This window comes from Cryptotermes secundus, unplaced genomic scaffold (genome assembly GCF_002891405.2).
Source record: "Cryptotermes secundus unplaced genomic scaffold, Csec_1.0 scaffold303, whole genome shotgun sequence".
Classification (NCBI taxonomy): domain Eukaryota; kingdom Metazoa; phylum Arthropoda; class Insecta; order Blattodea; family Kalotermitidae; genus Cryptotermes; species Cryptotermes secundus.
In genome coordinates, this window is record NW_019726229.1 from 226,887 (window position 1) to 249,899 (window position 23,013).

Here is a 23,013-nt window from a genome sequence, read left to right on the forward strand (position 1 = left end):
AGGAAAAATTGTCTGATCAGTGGAAGGAGTCTATTATTGTACCAGTTCACAAGAAGGGCGATAAAACTGACTGTAGTAATTATCGAGGGATATCACTGCTATCAGCTTCATACAAAATGGTATCCAATATTCTTCTCTCAAAGTTAAGTCCATATACAGATGAAATTATTGGGGATCAGTGTGGGTTTCGACGTAACAGATAACTACAGATCAGATCTTTTGCATTGGTCAGATATTGGAAAGAAAAAGGGAGTACAATGAGACAGTACATCAGCTATTCATAGACTTCAAGAAAGCCTATGATTCAGTTAGGAGAGAAATATTGTACAATTTTCTGATAGAGTTTGGGATACCCGTGAAACTAGTTACGCTGATTAAAATGTGTAGCTAAACATTTGTCTGATAAATTTCCTATCCAGAATGGGCTAAAACAAGGAGATGCTTTATCGCCAGTCCTTTTCAACTTTTTAGAATATGCCATTAGGAAGGTCAAGGGAAACCAGGTGGGACTGAAATTAAACGGGACATATCAGCTGTTGGTCTATGCCGATGATGTGAATCTACTGGGTGATAATGTAGATACCATAAAGGAAAACACACAAACTTTAACTGACGGAAGTAAATAAGTTGGTCTTGCGACGAGCTGATCACCCGCCCAAGGAGTCCTACCGTATGTCTAAGATCTAGAAAAACCAAAGTGAACGGAGAAGTTCATGGAGGTAGGCATAGGCCGACTGGGGCTGCAGTGCCAAGGGGGAAAGAAAGAAAGAAAAAAAAAAGTTGGTCTAGAAGTAAACACAGAGAAAACTAAGTATATATGTTACACTCTCGTCACCAAAATGCAGGGCTAAGTCTTGAGATAAAGATAGGAAACAGATGTTTTGAAAATGTGGCACAGTTCAGATATTTGGGAACGATAACAGATCGAAACCTGATTCAGGAGGAAATTAAGAGGCGATTGAACTCGGGTAATGCTTGCTACCATTCAGTCCAGAACCTTTTGTCTTCTCGTCTGTTGTCCAAAAACATAAAAATTAGAATATACAAAACTATAATTTTGCCTGTGGTTCTGTATGGGTGTGAAACTTGGTCTCTGACATTAAGGGAGGAACACAGACTGAGGGTGTTTGAGAATAGGGTGTTGAGGAGAATATTTGGACCGAAGAGGGATGAAGTGACAGGAGGTTGGAGAAAACTGCATAATGAGGAGCTTCATAACTTGTACTCTTCTCCAAGTATAATTAGAATGATCAAATCAAGGAGGTTAAGGTGGGCAGGTCATGTAGCACGAATGAGGGAGAAAAGGAATGCATATAGGATATGGCTGGGAAAGCTAGAAGGAAAGAGACCACTGGAAAGACCAAGGCGTAGGTGGGCGGACAGTATTAAAATGGAGATAGGATGGGATTGTATGGATTAGATTGGTCTGGCTCAGGATAAGGACCAGTGGAGGGCTCTTGTGAACATGGCATTGAACCGTGGAGTTCCATAAAATGCTGAGAAATTCCTGAGTAGCTGCAGAATTGGCGGCTCCTCCAGAAGGGCTCAGCTCCATGAGTGAGTAAGTAAGTAAGAAGGCTCATTACTGTGTCCACAAGTGCCCGGCCGTGTGCAAGTCTAACATTTCGTAACAGTCTCGGTTTGACGTTGTGTTGTTAGCCCTCCGCCCAACCACCAATTTCGAAGACCAGCCGCTACCGCCAGTCCGCAGTTCCTTGTTCTATACATTCCAAGCTACTCTGCCTATCTGAGGCCGTCTCTTCCATCCGCCGTGGTAACAAGGGAGCCACTTAACACGGCGTAAAGAATAAAAAGAATAAAACTATTTGCGGTGACGAATCATACTGCATATTACTGAGGTTCACTGCATACAATCACAACTTCTCTACTCGTTTCGCTTGAAATCTGCGGTTTTAGCCAAGCAAAACAGCCAAGTGCGGGTTCTCTTTCTAGAAGTAGCAAGCATGAAATTTCCTCTTGTTGTCTGAAAGTGGACAGACGTTTTTCTTTTGGCGTAATTAAGACCATCCGTCATTTTCAATTCCATAATACTGAAACAGTACAATGTAAGCCAGTGCAACCATATGATTATGCTAAATTTCTTGTTCTAACAATAAATCTCTACAGACCTACTAGAATCGGAATATTTTTAATATTCACTCGAAAAGATTAAAAATTAAATACAGCAGATTTTTAATGTAGCTTTTATTTTCACTTTATCCCAAGAAAGGACAAGTTGAAGTCCATTACTTCAGAGATACTTTTCTCTCATACGTTTCTTAACCGATAAACGAATATGTTGCCGAAAATGAAATTCATACGAATGGCATTTAGACTAGAACATGCCACCGAGGAGGCTGGCTCAAGTGGTTAAATGAGAGAAATACTGGTACAAGTATTGTTTTTGGACATTATCCACTGTCTTGTCTATATCTAAAAACAGTCCTGTTTATTTTTCAAAACACAACGTTTCGGAGACTGGATTCTGTCTCAGTCAGTTGGGCCCAAAAGATGGAGCTAGTCCTTACCTCCGGAGAAATATTACTGCCACAGTACTTCAACTAAAACATATTTATGTTTAGAGGGGAACTAAGTATATCAATAGGCCGCGCCATAGCTCAAGCGGTTAGTTGCTGGCTTCCCATCGCGGCGGCACGGGTTCGATCCCGGGGTCTGGTCAAGTGGGATTTGTGGTGGACAAAGTGGCGCTGGGGCAGGTTTTCTCCGAGTATTTCGATTTCCCCTGCCAATCTTCATTCCACCAATTGCTCCACAATCACCCTTACCTATCATCTGGGGCTAGTACAATAGGCCAGAAGTGGCCGCAGTACAAGGGACTTAGTTCCACCCCACTAGCCTTAAAAAAAAAAGCATATCAATCATCGAACTCTTAAATCTACGACTTCTATGAGCCCTAATCTTCAATTTCAGATCCCGGTAATCAGAAGTAGTTCGCAACTTGGATACCTCTGACCATGTTCAGCGACAAGTTTGAAACATTTCCGGAGTCAAATCCGCCGCCGAGACGTACGAGAGAACATTTTCAAACGCATATGGGCTTGTATGGAGCCGGGACAGCAATGCGTAAGGGCTGGACGGGAGGGGTTCCAGTCCCAGCGGGGGCAAGATATTTTTCTCTACTCCACAGCGCCCACACCGGCTCCTATCCAACGGGTACCGGGGACTCTATCCACGGGGGTTAAGCGGCCGGGACGTGAAGCTGACCACTCACCTTCCATTTAGTGCCGTGGTCAAGAATGGCGGATGTATACCTCTACTCCCAAACACGTCTTCGTGCCGTAGTGCTTAACTACTTAATTAAGCACAGGGGCTTTACCTTTATCCTACTGAAAAACAGTACGTCAGAGCCTCTTCTTCGCAATTCATGCTGCTTGTGACCACTGTGTATCTTCCCTTAAAAGAAATTGGCCTCAGTGTAAGAGGGGAGGAAGGAAGAGGCAGCTAAGTGTGACTCTTAGGTATACTGGTACAAACAGTTTCTACGCGGGGGGAGGGAGAGACAGGAGTAAACCTCGTGACGGAAGACAGGCTTGGGCTAGCAAAGCCTAGCTAACTCGACCTTGTCTAGAAATAGCCTCGACCTTGCCACAATGAAGACAGGAACAAGAGAACCGCCGTTCTGTTCATCCCATGAGCGGTACGTCACCAACAGCTGACAAGAATCAAGACTACGTCCAACAGCTGTAGCCCGTCAAGACGACACGAAATGTGTCTAGGCCTTCATCACAAAGTGGTTAGGAGAGTTTTGCAGAGCCCAATAAACGGGACAGAATTCATTTATTGAAATTTGGTGTTATGAGGCCAAAAAGATCGACAAATACAGATAAGATATAAGATTACTTACTTTCCTACCTACCTACCCACTCACTCACCCACCCACACAACTACCTATCTAGGGCTTTACAGCCCTTTGTTGGACCTTGACCGCTTTTTCAGTTTCTTGATCGTTTACACAGTCAGTAGGACTCCTTGGCCGGGGGATCAGCATGTCGCAAGGTAGCTACCTACACACAGGGCAGCACAAACACATAATTAAGTCACACAGACATCCATGCCTCAAATGGGATTCGAACCCACGATCAGTGTTTGAGCGTGTGAAGGAAGTCCACGTCTTAGGCTGGGGCCACACGAGCGCACGAAGTACGTCCGTTGCAACGAACGTACTTTATGACGGACGTTGCTGAGGACACCACACAGTTGCAGAATGCAGTGCGTAGTTTCTTGTCTGCAATGGAGCCAGAAGAAAGCGTAGAATTCGCTTCTCTTGTTTATTTCTACAACGGACATCACGACGTAAACGAACAGTGAACTGTGTTGTGCTTCCTTTAAGTCATTTCATCCTAAGTGTTTCGTGGTGTCTCCTAGTGGCGAATAAATCAGCCTCGGCACCACTGGTGCTGGGAGCTTTGGCTGTTAACGCCCTCGAGATTCTCATGTTATCCGGCTCCCCAGTCCGTCAAATCACATTTCGTTTACCTGGCCTTAATTTATGGAAGTATATGTCTCATTGGTGCATATTACCGTATTTACGCATGTATAGGCCGCGTGCGTGTATAGGCCGCAGCACAATTTTCAGACAGAAATTATAGAAAAAATAATTTTTTTGGAATATTATTTCAGGAGTAGAACACCCTGTATTACTAATTATGAATATATATTTTTTTTAATGAAGTGTGATTTCGAATATTTCGAATATAAGCCGCACCCCAGTTTTCCTCTTGAATTTTTGGCAAAAAATGTGCGGCCTATACATGCGTAAATACGGTATATAATTTCCTTTACTATAATCCTAATAACCCTGAAGGGAAAGGTCAATGAGAGGCCAGAGGTTCGCTTCTTTAGTTTCGGATAGCTCACCATACTGATCCATTAGAATCCAACCTCAGAGAACATAGCATATCTTCAACTGTAGCAACACCAGAGGCCGATCAGGACCGTTTCCAATTAAACCTCTACTCAACAAACAGGTATTTATTTACATAAATTCTGTAGTTCTCTCCCTTTCATTGTTTTTTTAAATTTCTAGAACAGTACCTAGGCACCTGCTGAATAAATTGATAGGTTTAAATGAAACTTGGTATAGAAGACAGAAGAATACTGATGTTCCTGCGCTTAAGCACCCGTCATGCATATGCATGAGTGGAAGTTCCATGTATTATTAACCTCGGCACCAGACGAAGATGAACAGCCAGCTTAACCTGTTTCCAGTTCTAAGCTTCAGTGCATTAAAAACTACAATTTATGAATGGCTTGCTTGGATCCGTATTAGTGAGGTAACAGGAAGAATACGATAAGTTATTCCGAATGTTATCACGACTTTCGTCAATTTCTCCTAATAATTCACGTTACACTAAATGTTACACAAACCGACTAACATATACTCACCAGCACGCACATGCGCGCGCAGACACACACAAACTCTCCTAATAGAAAGGTTTTATTTACACTTTCAGTGTCTTTAAATGTATTATCTGTTCCTTATCAGTAAATTTAACGATGGGAATAATGTTACTGCGTCTACAAAAATGTCAATTTCATACAGCTCCTTCTCACTAACCAACCAACGAACGCCATGGAGTCGAGTCCTTCTTGAGAAGCAGCCAGTTGCTCAGCTACTCAAGAAATTATCAGCACTTCAGGAGACCTGAAGATTCATTATTGTATTCACAAGAGTCTGACACTGGTCCCTAACCTGAGATAGATGAATCCAGTCTATACCGTCCCAACCTATTTATTAGCCTCCCTCTGATTTGCCTATACCAAGCACCTGTATAAATCGCAAATATCCTTCACTTTCTACTTGTCAAATATACGTGTACTTTAGATCGCAAAGCCGTATACTAGTGATAACTTCGTTTTAAACACCTGAAATCATCTTCACGTTATTTGGTTCTCTGTGTTGTTTCATCTTTAAATGCAATTCTTACAATTCAATTCTAAGACAGGCTAAGTACAAAAAGCAACGAAAAATGTGCAATGTAAATAATAACTATACAATCTTCAACCTATTATATGCAGGATTTACGAACACAGAACGTCAACTGACATACGTGGACTTTACTGCATCGATACCAAATTTAAAGCACAAGTTGGAAGAAAATGTAAAATGGGTAGGCCTAGATACACAGAAAAAAAGAAAGAAATAGGAAGAAAAAAGCGCATTCCTAGGTGCTGGCCATTAAAAAGAAAGCAGTAAATTCAGTTAGTACTTTATCAATTACTGTTCGAAGACAGAATCAAGTTTACTCAAAGTAATCATCAACAAGTTTACAATGTTACCAACCTTGAAAAAATGCAGTCGCTTCTTCCTCTTATCAGCAGAGAAACGTACCTCTATTCATTCCCCGTATCACTAAACTCATTCCATGAGATTTGTTTTCACATCCAGCATACACCAATGAACCTAACATCCACCAAACACCAAGATAATTTATTGCTGGTCGCAAAGAAATAAAACTATCGTCCTCGTACAGTTGTCTCCCCACTAACTCGCAATAGGAGCACCAACTTAAGATGACGGTTACTGCGACACCAGATCGGTCAGGTTGCAACCACGTCCAAACCAAGAGCTCTGCTACAGTCTTTTGTTTTTAACCAGCAGCAACCAAGCCATGTAGGGGTCAACCTCCTCTCTATGGCTGCCGATGACTGCTTCAACTTCTTTACCTGACACAGCTCCGGGCGCTTTCTGTACCAGGCAGAAAGAAAGACGAGGAGGAAAGGTGTGTAAGAACAAAAAGAAGTAGAGGAGAAGATGAACTTACGTTGCCAACACCAACGTACTAAATTTCTCTAATAGCCGTACGCAAATTCATGTATCAAGCAAGTATCTTCCGTGGTGTTGAAACACTGTTTTGGGACCAAGTTGTACTATTATCTTTCTCCTGCATCTCTTACGTTTTGATGGTTGTTAGTTTCAAGGCTTACGGTGACCGAGCCAGCAAATAACATGATGATTAATTATTTACTGGTAAGATGGAGGAATGCTTTATTCCAGCCTGTCACGAACATAATGGAAAGCGGCACAGTTTCTTCGGAATTAAGTCACGGTTTAATACAATGTCAAATCCACGCATTCGTCTGGCAATACTGTGCAATTCGGAGAATGAGAGAAATTATAATTTTAGATGAACTGCCTCTTGATCTACGACTAGGGCAACCACCACAACCACTAATACTACTTGTTAAACGGATACGCCCCAATGACCTGTTCAAACCCAGTCCTACGCCTAATTGCCATGTAACTACGCAAGGCAGGACGCCTAGGAAGGCGAATCAGTCCATCTACAGGCCTTTACAACATAGAAAATGTACATCCGTCACCTGACCGAAATTCGAAACCGCGATTCCAATGTAACCACCGAGATTAGCTAAATGAGAACGTTTTTGGAATAAAAACCTGAGCATGGAAGGACTAACCAAGCACATAGGTATGTGGGCTCCATATAGCAACATATTAAGGAATTACCAGACACCATTGTGATCAAACTCAGTATGAAATATATGATATAAAGCACACATGCGAGTGAAGAAATTAATACACTATCTTAATTGGAAAAGAGATGGGAAGGTTCGCTTAAAAGGCCTGCGTGTAGACGGGAAGATAATATCAAAATGGGCCATAATGGAATTTGATATGAGGGTGTCGCTTGGATTCATATGGCACATGATTGTGACCAATGGCGAGCTCTTGTGAACACGATAATGAAGTTTCGGGTTCCGCAAGAGGAGGGGGAGGCATCTTGGAGAGCTAAGCGAGTATTAACTTCTTAAGAAGCATACTGCTCCATGGGGTGAGTTCGGTAACAAGACAATCATAACGACATTCTAATTTCACTCATACTACTTGGGATGCCATGGGCAGAAACATACCGAAGAGCAAGTTACTGAATGAATAGGCATAACAGCACAAGCGGGATAAAAATTTAGTCAAAACGTTTGGCGCGTCTCGGTAGTAGTCGGCCGACTTCGTACTTAGCGTGTTCTATTTGAAACGAAACCAATGTTCGGAAGGCGCTGTTTTGGAATAATCTAATTGTATATCTGAAGGAAGAAGATCACACAGCACTGCTCTCCTTAGCCCAATCAAGGCATGATTACTTTAATATGATACATCACACAGTGGTTTCACGTAACAAAAATATGTGTGAACATATTTTATTCTATACCAATTAAGCGTATATTAAACACGGGGTAAGTTTACTGCCATTCTGTTCAGAACCTTTTGTCTTCCCGTTTGATACATAAAAAATTAATTAAAAGAACTATAATACTGTCTCTAATTTTGTATGGGTGCGAAATTTGGTCTTTCACATTACAGGAAGAGCTTAGGCAGTGTCTGAGAACAAGGTGTTGGGGAGAAAATTTAGACCTACGAGAAGTAACAGGAGACAAAAAAGAAAATTTCACAACTAGGAGCTTCATAACTTGTATTCTTCACGAAATATTATTAGAACGAATAAATTAAGGTGGATGAGATGGGTTGCATATGTAATAAGGATGAGTGAGCACTGCATACAGACTTCTGGTAAGAATATTCAAGAAGAGAAATCATTTGGAAATCTAGTCGTAGACTGGGAGATAATACTAAAAAGGATCTTAAAGAAACTGTATGGGAGGGTGCTGACTGGACTGATTTAGCTCAGGATAGGTACCAATGGCGTATTCTTGCGAAAGAATAATGAACCTTCAGGTTCCACAAAATGCTGGGAATTTCTTGAGTAGCTGAGCAAGTATTAGCTTCTCAAGAAGAACTGCACTCCATCAGTCAGTGTACACAAATTAAAACCCGCTAAAATATAAAACAAATATCGGTCAATAATAGTGGAAAGTAAGTAAGTAAGTAAGTAAGTAAGTAAGTAAGTAAGCAAAGGTATACCGGTAACAGGCCGTGGTGGCGGTTCCCACATTTTTTAGACAATCGGCTCACAGATGGCGGTAAGGTTGCCAGCCTTACGCGCCGGCCGCCCTTTACCCCCAAGAATATTCCTGGTACTCATTTCTGTTAGAGGGTGAATAGACGCCAGGGCCATAGTGCGGCTGGAAGGATTAGGTAAACTGAAAAAAAAAATCCACCTCATCGGGATTCGATCCCGCGACCTTCTGGCTTGTAGCATAGTGCCTCAAACAACTATGCTACCGCATGCCACAATAAAAGTGGATAAAGTAAAAGTAAAGGTATCCCTGCAACAGGCTGTGGAGACATAGGGTTGTGAGATGTTGAGGTTCCCACATTTTCTAGACAATTGGCTCATAGACGGCAGCAAGGCTGTCAGCCCTCCGCGCCGGCCGCCCTTTACCCCCAAGAATATTCCAAGAATATTCCTGGTACTCATTTCTGCTAGAGTCTGAGTCGACCCCAGGGCCACAGTGCGGCTGGAAGGAGTAAGTAAACTGAAAAAAAAATTCAATGGCCTCATCGGGACTTGAACCCGCGACCTTCCGGCTTGTAGCATAGTGCCTCAACCAACTACGCTACCGAGTGGATACAAACAGAGAACCGAGGGTTGGATCTACGATCGTACAACCGCAGTTGGTGTGAAATTTCTGTCATGTGTTTAATTACTGTATTTTGCTGATCAGTCGATAAAAATATTAACAGATTCGCATACCTACTGATAGCACATATCAACTTTGCACAAACAATGTGTAAAATTCACATTCACACGAAGTCGGTATACACGAATGACAGTGTAATAATTAATAATTTTGCTTCTTGTCTGGGAAGTGACAAAGCCACGCTTCTGTTTTATCTAACGAATTCCGACCTGAAAACGTAGAAGACTTACCACACTGCACATGTACTACATTTTTTCTTCAATCAGTTACCGGAACAACACTTAATCATTTGCTACACACATTTAACCTAGCAGATGGCCTACTGCGGTGTTTCAGAGTAAACTTCTTTTCCTCTCTAGGCGCATTACATTTCATACTCCTTAATGTAAAATGTGGAGCAATGAACATACATCGCAGAAATGAGGAGACCATTGTCCTGGTGTGAGAGACACTTCCAAGTGACTCTAAATGGACTGCAATTTGAACATTCACCGTGATTTCCATGTTTATGTGCCATAAAATTCACCTTCGCGAATAAACTTCAGAACTCTTCACTTTAATGTGCTGAAAATGGGCGACTCGATAAAGAAACAAAAGGAAGTATTCATGCATTAAAAATGAAAACACAGCACAACCATTTATAAATACCGTCGTGTTTTATACAGGTTTGCTTTCTATTCTGTTTTCATTGTCACTACTGTAATTTTGTTCCCTACGCTACAGCACGCTTCCTTGGTCATTATCAGCACTCTTCTTAATCAGCATACAATGCCATCTTCAGTCTGTCGCAGAGTTTTTACAAAAAGATCGGGAAAAACGATAAGGTGTAGAATTCGATTATTGTATGAGCAAATGAAATCATTAATACATACATATTTGTTTTATGAGCTACATCAAGCTCTTGTACCCATATACGGCAACATGCGGTTGCTGTTATGAACTCTTCTTTGCGTCAAAGAAACGCGAAACAGACGACATACTCCATGGGAGCCATAATCTCATCTTTCTGCCCCCCCCCCTTAAAAACTCCGTGGCCTGTAGTCCGCAAGCGAACTATACACGCCGAGCGACCACTGCTTGTCGGCGAAGTTAGTGTCAACTTTTGGGGATAGAGGGTGCCACGTGATCAGTGAAACGGTCCTCACGGCCGTTAAACTCGGTTTTCTAGACCGGAGCCGTTATTTCCTTGAAATGGCTCCTCAATTATCCTCACGAAGCTGAGCGGACTCCGTTCCAGACCCACTACTTCTCAGAAAATCTGGTAGCGCCGGGAATCGAACCCGGGGCATCTCGATCTGTAGCCAGGAACTCTGACCAACAGACCACAAAGGCGGTCCAGCTTTCTGCCAATGACTTTTAAAATATCAAATGCTAAGCGACATGCAGTATCTAATTCGGTAAGGATTACATTCAGTTTATAGTGCACACATGAACATCGTGGTGGGGTCCTTCCGAATATGATGAATATATCGTCCCTTCAGAGTTCTTGCGGAAAATTCATTACAAACAAAACTCCCAGCGCTTCCAACACTATGACTCCTCAAACGACCTAGACCAACTATGATCTTTAATGCGGCTACAGAACTGGGGGTTACCTGGCACGTAACTGAAAACGATGACATGATTAAGAATATAGCTTTTCAATCCTGGCAAGTGGAACTACAATTTCGAGCAAGCAGTAATCAAACATTTTCATTAAGATTTTTCACATAGCATTAGTTTGATGTACTTCTGAGATAAAATACGCAGAAAGTTGTGTCTGTACTTAATTAAGTACCATGCCATGAAGACGCCTGCAGTTCAGGTATAATTCCACAGAAAGTAAGCGCTAAGCCTCATGCTCCGACCGCCTTACCCTTAGGGAAAGCGTCCTTGGTATGCAAAGTATAGGAGGCTGAGTGGTCTTCTACGCTCGTCTGGACGTGGTGGGGAAAAAAAAAACTCCCCACACCGGCTGGGAATTGAACAGTCATCTAATCATAGCAAATCATTACACTAATTGAGGTATACTGAGGTGAGGTGAGGTGACGTAAGGTAAAGTTGACCCTGTGCTTAACTAATTAGGCACTGCGTCATGAAGGCATATGTGGGAGTGGATGTATAGATCTACATTTTCTTGACCTCGGCACTAGTTGGAGGTGAGTGGTCAGCTTCACGTCCCTGCCGCCTTACCCCCGAGGAAAGAGCCCCCGGTACCCTCTGTATAGGTTAGGTGAACCCCAGAGCCAGTCTGGACGACTTGGAGAAGAGAAAATCCTTGTCCCACCGGGACTGTATAGGAAGTTAGGTGAACCCCAGAGCCAGTCTGGACGACTTGGAGAAGAGAAAATCCTTGTCCCACCGGGACTGTATAGGAAGTTAGGTGAACCCCAGAGCCAGTCTGGACGACTTGGAGAAGAGAAAATCCTTGTCCCACCGGGACTGTATAGGAAGTTAGGTGAACCCCAGAGCCAGTCTGGACGACTTGGAGAAGAGAAAACCCTTGCCCCTACCGGGACTCGAACTCCGACCCCTCGGTCGTCCAGCCAGTCGCTATACCGACTGTGCTATCCCGGCTCCATGGTATCCTGAGTCCTATACATCTAAATGTGTACAGGACGGGTCTGCAATTGGACTACAAATATACCAAAAAAAAAAAAAAAAAAACAATCACGACCGACGAGGCGCCATGTGCATGTGAGCATTCAGTTACCTAAGCGTGGCATTAATCCTAATCTAAAATTTTAAAATACTATCATATTTCAGGATCCTGTTGCATTCCGACTCTAACGTAACCCCAAATCCTTCAAAACCTCTCAATTATTTTAAAATGCCATTAAAATCAAATTCAATTCAATTTAACTGCACTGAATGTGATTTTAATGACATTTTAAAATAAAGGAGAGATTGTGAACGATTCTGGCTTACATTAGAGACGGAAACGAGTGAAAGAGTAACACATACATAAGAAAATACGACACACAAAAACTACAAATAGCCGCAGAAGTGCAACGACTAGTCATGAGATTGAATTAAACATTGACGTGCATGAAAGGAGCACGGTGAACAAGTGCAGTGCAGTGGTCTCCCCCCCCCCAAAAAAATCACCTGATGATGGTCCATATGAGGCCGAAACATATCGCAAAAAACTAGAAAAATACAAACATTCTGATAATCACTTTTAATGCATAAAATATACTTTTAGTGTCCTATTGACATTTTAATGATTTTAACATCATAAAGTATTAAAATACATTTTTACATATTCTTTATGTCTTTTATATTGTTTCATTATTGACGTGTACTCTAATAATATGGACAGTGAAAGAGTGATTTTAAAATATTGTACATTCCCAGAATGTTATATTTATATGTGCTAATATACAAGCCCCAACACAACTTCTAACGTCCTCTAACAAGTATCTGGTTCCAGAGTTCAAATATAATTAGCAATAATATCTCAAGACTTCCAATCAGTACATGTGAGCCAAATGACCATTAATTTACTGGACATTTAAACGAGTTTAGAGTTGTATATCCACTGAGTGTTTCATGGACCCGCAGGGCACCGCAGCTTCCGCGAGGCGACATTTTCCACCAAAGTGGCAAGCAAGAGGGGCGTGGTCAAATGCTGAAGTTGTTTGCAGGCAAGTGAGTCTCTTGGATAGTTGCCAGGTAACTTCTACTGCAGCAAGACCAGCCGTGTATGTATGTGTATATGCATACACACACATAAATAATTTATTTCCTTTATTGCTGGCAAATGAACTCTGCTATCTTAAGATTAATTGCGTCTTTAAAGTCCGTTTCTTAGCCAGGACTCTGCATTTCACATACAAATCTACTGCAGAAAAGCCATGCAGCAGCTAGAGGTGATGCAAAATGAAGTTAATACAGCAAACGAAGCAATGTACTACGCACTTATCCACGGATATGAATCGAAGAGTAAAGCGCGTAAACTGAAGATAGCCGTGAAGTGTTAGGTTTGCAAACCTGGAACCAAATATTTAAAATTCTGCCGACATAACGTGAACATGTTAGGTCAAAATCCTTAAATAAGTGAACAATGCAATCTTCTTCGAGGAAACGACATTTATAACCGGTATATTAAGTGGTTTATTAAAATATTTTATGATGCCGTGTCAACTTGCGGCTTATTTAACAGCGTTATCAATTGGTTATGTCCACACGAAACAATCTATAACTTTAAGTATACACACAAGTTTATTCGAATATTTTATAATGCTGTACCCACTGCTGAATGGGCACGCGGTAGCGTAGTTAGCTGAGGCAAGGTTGCGGGTCAGGGTCCCGATGAGGTGGATTTTTCAACTGACATAATCCTTCAAGCTGCACTATGACCCTGGGGTCGACTCAGCCTCCCTCTAACAGAAATGAGTACCAGGAATCTTCGTGGGGAGTAAAGGGTGGCTGACAACCTTACCGCCATATGTGAGCCGACTGTCTAAAGAAAATGTGAGAGCCTCGACGTCTCACAACCCTATGGGCTTCACGGCCTGTTACAGGAATAGCGTTACCTTTCCACTGCTGAAATTACGCAGCGTCTCGTGAGATATTGGAGGATTATTGAGAACGGTGGATCGCGTGGGAAGTCAGAAAGTGAACGTGGGTTATTTGCCTCGAGATATTAAAGATAAAAACCTTGTAATCAACATTATAATAAACCACATATGTTAAGGGAGTTAAGTTTTCACAACAATACTCACCAATAGTCCACCATAAAGATAGCCCGTGTTTTTAATCTGTAACACTTCATTTTGAAAATAAATACGAGAAATGTTCAATGTGCTGAGTGACGTGTCTACCTGCTTAACACCAAACAACGCTGGCGAAATTTTACAGTAAAAAACTATATAATTAATAAGACGAACACATGAACAATTTTTCTTGTTTTGGTAGGTGGAACTCGTGCCCAGAGTTTGTCCGCACCTTTCAATTACATCCTGTACGATGTAAGATTACAAGGTACTGTAAAAGACACCTTATGATCAATGAAGTCTCCAGTGAAAGGGGTCTTCTCTATAATGTGAGTGTGTGCGTGTATCATAATTATGATGAAAATCGGACTCAATATATCGACAGTAATATGAACGTGCGATATCTCATTGCATAATTTACAGTACATTGGAATCTGCCAAATTAAGATTATATTCCAGGCGACAGAATACTCAAGTTTCGACAAATTAAGGAAAACCATTACATTATCAAGAAAGAAAATGTATATCTAATAAAATGAATAAGTCCTACCAACCTTAATGCATGAGAACATATGTAGCCAACACGAAAATTAAAATAAAGGTTATTAATTAAGGTAACAATGGCTACGGCTGGACAACCGACGGGCCGGAGTTCGAGTCCCTGTACGATCAAGAAATTACTCTTCCCCATGTCGTCCAGACTGGCTCTGGGCCCACCCAGCCTCCTATCCAATGGGTACTGGGGGGCTGTTTCCCTTGGGGTAAAGCAGACAGGGCGTGAAGCTGATAACTCACCTCAAACTAGTGCCGAGCTCAATAAAACGTAGATCTACACTATCCACTCCACGTATCGTCTTCATGGCGTAGTTCTTTATTAGTTAAGCACAGGACCAACTTTACTTAACGTAACACCAAGACCTTATATACAATCAGTGTTTTATGATCATAAGAACATCACTGACATAGTAATCAAAATTAGTTTTACGAGTAAAAAAATTATACTTGGTTTATGAATGTTAATTTTCATATAATCTGACAATGTGCCACTTTTTGCCTAATTAATATCACAGTGTAATAATTCACAATATTTATCAGATCTCATGACACGAAATTTCTCCCTTCTCCATAGCGTTCAAACCTGTTCTTGGGCCTAGGAAACCTCCTTAACATGGGCACTGGGTCCCTGTTTCCCTGGGAGTAAAGAGGCAGGGACGTGAGGCTGAACACTCACCTACATCTAGCACAGAGGTTAAGAATGACAGAGCTGCACCTCCACTCATACATACGCCATGGTGCAGGGATAATTTTATCTGTCCCTACCGAATTCAGACCGTCAGACACATCCAATGGAGGTCGGTGGCTCTTTCGCAGGGCGGAAAGCGGCTGAGCACGAAGCTGACCGCTCACTTCCACCAGTGCCGACGTTAAGAATGCACGGGTCCCTTACTCGCCATACGCCTTCATGATGCGTTGCTTAGGCCCCCCATACACACACAGTTTGGCCTTCCGATCGACCTTACAGGCAAAACTGTGACAGTTTACCCCCTACCTTTCCTCCCCATACACGCGCAAATAAAGCGGCAGGCTTCATGCCACAATCACGATCTTCCAGCCTATAATGTTGAGTCACATACGTCACGTGCTACGGTCCTGCAGGTAGAACTGACGGACTGACGACTTTCCCACAGGCCAACAGTCCAAACGACTGGCCGGCCGGCCGCACCACTCACGTCAGTTTTGCCTTTCAGTCTTCAACTGTGCAGGCCGAACTGGAGGCCAAACTGTGTGTGTATGGGGGCCCTTAGGCACAGGGACAACTCCAGCTTATCTTACCATGTATAACATAAACAGTTGACACCATTTTTATTCCAACAACGCATTGAGAGTGAAACAATAGAAGGAGCGGCCACATGGAATGCAATAATAGAAATACGAACACAGCCCTTCAAGCTGTCTGAATCGTTGTGTCAGTAACAGAGACATGTTAATACACAACGGAAAGTAAGAATGAGGACAGTTTTATTTAGTGTCCAAATTATATTGGGAGCATTCAGAACGGCACATCTGTTGTATTCAGTCTTCTGAGTACACCCGTGAGAACACTGGTAGGCGCTCTATCGACAAAATGCATCACGGATGAACAACGATTTATGATCAGACTTTCATGGTCTGACGGCGCAAGTCTTAGTGAAATTTACGAAGGAATGACAGTCCCGTATACAAATAAGTGTGTGAGCAGGAATAAATAGTACTATTGGATGAAAGGATTCAAAGGACGGGAAAAATGCTCGTTGTAGACGGTTATCAACTGTACATGTGTTATGGAACAGACAAAATATCATATTGGAGTAAGGATCAAGCAGCCGAAAGCAACGGCGCTCACAAGACTCAGGACCCAACTGAATAAATTTTATCCGCTGGAATTAAGCAATGTGTGAACCGGAGGGTCAAATTCTTTGGAAAATATGGCAATCGGGTCTAAAAACTGGACATAACTACCTACTGTGTGATTGTGTCTAACTTATAATAAGGTGCAATGGAAGTTTTCGCTTATTTTCGTAAAAGAATGACTGTGTGTACCACGGACATACGACAGGCTTGAGTACTCCAACTCTGCAATGCTTCTTTACTATTACTGTTGCTACTATTACGTGTACTATCTTCCTACTATATCCTCCTACTCTTCTTCTTCTTTCTCTTTCTCCCCGTCTTGTTGGTTATTTAATGATGCTGTTATACATCTAGGGGTGCAGGGGTAGCGCAGTCTGTACAGAGAATGGCTACAGGATGGACGGCTTACTGTCAGGGTTCAGGTCCCGGTACTGGCAAGATCTGTCTCCTCTCCGTGTCGTTGTGGCTGGTTCTTGGGCCCATCCAGCCTCATTTCCATGGGCACCGGGGGCTCTATCCCCGCGGGTAAAGCTTCCCACTCACCTCCAACTAGTGTAGAGGTCAAGAATATATGGATGCATATCCACTTCGCCATACGTCTTCATGGCGTAGTGCTTAATCTTTATCTTATGTATCCAATGAATTTTCACAATATGTTCTCGTTAATATCTTTCAATACAGGCCTATAAAATCTGACTTTAAAGTTGTCCGACATATACTGAACAGGACATCCATGGCAGAGCGAAAATGGATATTGACTTCTCTCGTTGCAAGGAAAATTTGTGGGGAGGGGCATTCATATGCACACCTATACACCTTCCTGATGATATCAATGCGTCGATTTATGGGCTACTCCAAGTACTATGAGAATGAGGGTACGTCACTGTAAATTGGTGACGTAACCGTTACGTCATCACTACACACAAGGTAACTCCCTCGCACACAACAGTCACAATCCAGCCACACAATTCCCAGCTTAACTCCCAGCACACACAACTAAACATCGTACGTAACCAAACATACCAAAGAAACTTCCAACAAACACATTACTAGCTACTAATTTTAATATCGTAATTACAGATAGTCCCGCTGACGTACCCTTATATTCTCAAAGAGCAATCAAATTAATCGTGTTTCACGCAGCCATTATGAAAACGCATAAACACAGAGGTAGAACTGCAGCGACAAAGAGATGTGGAATTGTGGCTGACAATAGGACAATGAGCAGGTTAGTCTAGACTTGGGAGACACCAAAAACACTTTCCTTTATGCAGTAAATGGGCTGTACCTCACAGACTGTGTGTAACCTTCTAAGTTGTTCCACAACAGCTGAATCCGAAAGTGAACAGCACAAGTCGCCTAAAGAACTGCAATATGGCTCTACATCAAAATACAATACCAACTAACGAAACATTTTCGGAATAATCAGCGCCCCCTTTTTTCCAACGTTTCAGTGAATATAGCGAGGTAAAGGTAAAAGGCTCGCACTCAGGGCATGGATGTTTAGTTTGTGTGTGTGCGTTTTTCTGTGTTTGTGTACAGGTAGAGGCCATGCGACGAGCTGATCACCCGCCCAAGGAGTCCTACCGAATGTGTAAGATTTAGGAAAACCGAAGTGAACGGAGAAGTTCATGGAGCTAGGCCTAGGCCCACTGGGGCTGTAGTGCCAAGGGGGAAAAAAAAAGCAAAAGGTAAAGTTGTCCCTCTGCTTAACTAATTAAGCACTACGCCACAAAGGCATATGGGGGAGTGGATGTATAGTTCCACATTTTCTTGACCTCGACACTAGCTGGAGGTGTGGTCAGATTCACGCCCTTGCCACTTTACCCCCGGGGAAACAGCCCCGAGTACCCACTGGATAGGAGGTTGGGTGAGCGCCAGAGCCGGTCTGGACGATATGGAGAAGAGAAAATTCTGACACTACCGGGACTAGCCCGTAGTCACTCGACATACCGACTGCGCTACCCGGGCTCACGTATATAGCGAGACTAGTAATAATTATAAACTGATAATTTAGCGATCCACATCCACGCAAAATTTCCACTAGTGAAGATTATCTCACGTGCCCCACATAACTACAAACCTTCGCATCGTCTGTTAGCATATCATACCTATAGGTTTTGTAGGCATGCTTATGATCTATCTTATGCGAAATACCACAGAACGACCGCCACAAAACTGAAAGTTAAATACCGATTTCAGTGGCCATCATGTTGTCCTAATACATTAACAAACGCTACATATTTTTCTAGTACCATAAAAACTTGAGGGTCATTCAGTGAGTGACCCCCACCTCAGAAGTACAAAAATAGGATGGAAAGCCTCTTGTGACATTAACAAACTGTACTTTACTTTACGGGGGGAGGACAGAAAAGTAGGCATGACGAAGACACAAGCATATACAGCAAACTCTCCGCTGTCCGATATGCCGTTTTCATGTGAATACTCTTACAGAAACCCAATACTAAGCCAAATTAACATGCTTTCGACTTAGTTCCTGAGTCGAAACCTTCCTCGACGAATCAGAGGATTGATGGGCGAAAGGTTACGGATAAATGCATTGCAACGTGATCACAAGTTCTACTAACCTCTGTTGTAACGGAACCTGTGTGGGGGACGACAATGCATAGCGCTACTCGTGGCGGCCGGGAGAACTACCTCTAGGCAGGTCAACATAACTACCTACCTTCATGGAGATGAGCCCTTCTTGAGAAGCCACCTGTTGCTGTGCAGCTACTCAAGAAATTCCCAGCATTTTATGGAACCCGAAAGTTCATTGTCGTCTTCATAAGAGCCCTCCAGTGGTCCCTATCCTGGACAAGATCAATCCAGTCCAATCACCCCATCCTATCCCTTTAAGATCAATTTTAATATTATCCACCCATCTACGCCTTGGTCTTCCTAGGGGTCTCTTTCCTTCTGGCCTTTCCACCAATATCCTATGACATTATTCTAATTATACTTGGCGAAGAGTACAAGTTATGAAGCTCATTACGTAGCTTTTTCGAGCCTCCCGTCACTTCATCTCTCTTCGGTCCAAATATTCTCCTCAGCAACCTGTTTTTGAACATCCTCAGTCTATATACTTCCTTTAATGTCAGAGACCAAGTTTCACACCCATACAGAACCACAGGCAAAATTAAAGTGTTGTGTATTCTAATTTTTAAGTTTTTAGAAATCAGACAAGAAGAGAAAACGTTCTGGACTGAATGGTAGCAAGCATCGCCCGAATTCAATCTCCTCTTAATTTCCCCCTGAATCAAATTTTGATTTGTTACTGTCGTTCTCAAATATTTGAACTGTGCCAAGTAAGGATCTGTTAGCTATCTTTATGTCATGATTCTTCCCTGAATTCTGGTGAGGAGACAGCAATATATACTTAGTCTCCTCTACGTTTACTTCTAGACCAACCTACTTACTAGCGTTAATTAAACTTTCTGTGTTTTACTTTATGATACCTATGTTATCTCTAGGGACCGGATTTTAATGCAAATGCATATTTCTTTCTTGCAACCAGAAAGTATGCTCGTTTGGATATATGTATGAATTACTTCATTTCTTAAATTTTGGACATGATTTTATGGTGCATATAAATGCATATTTTGCCTGTTTTATAAATAAGCATCATATTTTCGAAGATCTCTATTTATACTGCATATTTCCATTTTAAAATGTTTTAATATATTTTAATTTTATGTTTTCAATTATGGTCATGTGTATACAATTTTTCTTTTCCGTATTAGAATATGATGCATATTTGACTCAACATTTCGTCATGATTCATGTTTCTGATGCAATACCCAGGACGGGACTTCCCCGATCCCTCTACTCGTAACTTGCCTCATCCGCGTACCATCAAAGTGGCCGCGAAGAGATTAGTCGGAAGCGTTCACATGTAGCCGCTATCAACGTAATACTATTCAACCGATAAGGGACTTCACTTATTTATTTCCGAAGTCTCCATGAGGTTCGTTACGCTTCTTCATTTGAAGCTGGGGGCCATTCACATTAGTGGTGACTAGTCTGTAGTTAAGTTTGTTTAGCTTTCTGTAGTCATGCCGAAAGTGAAAGTAAGTCAGAAAACTAAATTACAGCTGTATCAGCGGGAGTTCGAAGGAGAGATGATAAGTACGGATAACGAAATTCTTTATTGCCGAGCGTGTGAGAAAACAGTTGGTTGTGAAAAACGCTTTCAAGTGCTTCAGCATTTGAACACTAATATACACAAAGAGAATATTAAAATTAAATCCACGAAAAGTGCTCCTGTTCAAAAATTGCTTAGTGAATTTTCTAATAATAGTTTTTCACAGTTTTCCTCTGATTTATGCGAAGCCTTTTTAGCGGCAGATATTCCGCTGTGGAAACTAACCAATCCTACTCTGAGAAACTTCATAGAGAAGTATACACAGTGCAAAGTGCCGGATGAATCTACTGTGCGCAAAAATTACGTGAAGCAGTGTTACGATCTTACAATTGAAAGCATTAGAGATAAGATTCAAGATAATTTTGTGTGGGTATCAATCGACGAAACACAAGATTGTGAGGGACGGTTTATTGCAAATTGTATAGTTGGATCCCTTAATAAGAATGAACAATCTACCCCATATCTTCTTGCGGTAGAGCAATTTGAAACCACAAATAGCTCCGCAGTTTCCGAATTTTTTATCAATTCCATGAATTTACTATGGCCGAATGGCATTCAGTATGAGCGCGTATTGCTCTTTGTGACTGATGCCGCAAGTTATATGATGAAAGCCGGTACTGCTCTTAAAGTTATATTTCCAAATATGACACATTTGACTTGCCTTGCCCATGGGTTGCACCGTGTTGCAGAAACAATTCGTGCAAATTTTCCGCTTGTTGACAAGTTGGTGTCTTCTGTGAAGAAGGTATTTGTTAAAGCGCCATACAGAAAAGAAGCCTTTAAAGCAGTAGCACCGAGCGTTCCACTTCCGCCAGAACCAATTTTAACGCGCTGGGGCACGTGGCTGTGTGCAGCGAGTTATTATACCGAACATTTAGAAACAGTTAGGAATGTCGTGAATACATTTGATCCCAAAAGTGCAGCATCAATTCAAATTGCCCAAGATGTACTAAAAAACGCAGAACTAGAAACTAATCTTTCCTATATATCTGCTCACTTCTCTCATCTTCCATCCGCCATTTCCTCACTGGAGGCAAGCAATAGCAATACTACTTTGTATCAGTCGTTAAGTGTGTTCAAAACCACTGTTTCCAAATTGAATTCGGTTCCTGGAAGAGTAGGTGAAGTAGTAAAGGAAAAAGTACACAGCATTCTTTAAAAAAATCCAGGATATGAACAAATTTTGTGAAATTGAAGAAATTTTATCCGGTAAACGTACTGAACTGCCAAGTAAAATATCACTAACAGTGGACAAATAGCAGCTTTTGTACATGCGCCCCTAAGTTGCTGTGAGGTGGAAATAAGTTTTTCCCGCTATAAGGACATCTTACGAGACAACAGGAGGCGACTAACTACGGAAAACCTAGAACATTTAGTAACTGTGAACTGCAACAGAAGAGAAGTTGAAAGTTCGGAGAGCTAAATATGAGTACCAATGGTTTTTTAAATTTGTAATGAAATATGTTGGCTTTGTTGCATGATTTGTATTTAAGTATAGCTTTTTATTGCAAATGAACCATTCAGTGATTACATAAAATGAACTTAAATATTGATTTGTTGGTCTTAAAATAATGTAAAATCAATTTTAATATTTGGTATAAATTTTATGTGCATATTTTAGTGCATATTTCGGAAGTTTTTCATGCATAAATGCATACATATTTAAGGGATTATAAGGGCATAAAAATCCGGTCCCTAGTTATCTCCCAGCAAATTCACATAATCAGCATAGACCAGCAGCTGCGCACCAAACATTTGTTTTGTGTGTGTGTGTGTGTGTGTGTGTGTAACTTTACAAAGATTGCAACGTCCTTTGACTTTTCTGCCCACTGGATGAAGCCGCTAACCGGAAGTTTACTGTAATTCCTTATAATATAAAGAGTGTTAAAAATTCAACTTTCATCACAAAAAGCAGTTTATACACTTTAGTTTACCAGTGTCCAAACACGCTATTCCTAACAATGACAATTCACATACTATGAGACAGACTGTGTGCAACTGCATCACAACTTTGGAAATTCGATATAAGACATATAGGAGAAACACAATCAGAAATGGAATCTGCAAGAACATTTTGCCAACTTCTGCACGTACGAGTATGCATTAACTGCAACACTGCTGTACATACTCCGAAAGACAGTGAAACTGTACTGTCCTCAAAACCAAGGGCTTTAAATGGCACCTAACACCTGACTGCAGAAG

General features: G+C 41.7%; 1 protein-coding gene across 5 annotated transcripts in view; it reads right to left on the minus strand.

Annotated features, from left to right (window-relative positions):
• LOC111864029 (nuclear hormone receptor FTZ-F1 beta) overlaps positions 1-23,013 on the minus strand; it is a 220,060-nt gene that overhangs the window by 191,668 nt on the left and 5,379 nt on the right. The window contains exon 1 of one of the 5 annotated variants that reach the window (XM_023850966.2): positions 6,305-6,667. The exons of the other annotated variants lie outside the window; for them this stretch is intronic. The gene's annotated coding sequence lies outside the window, so the exon portion shown is untranslated. Of the gene's footprint in view, positions 1-6,304; positions 6,668-23,013 lie in introns of those variants that run through there. 5 annotated transcript variants of the gene reach the window in all.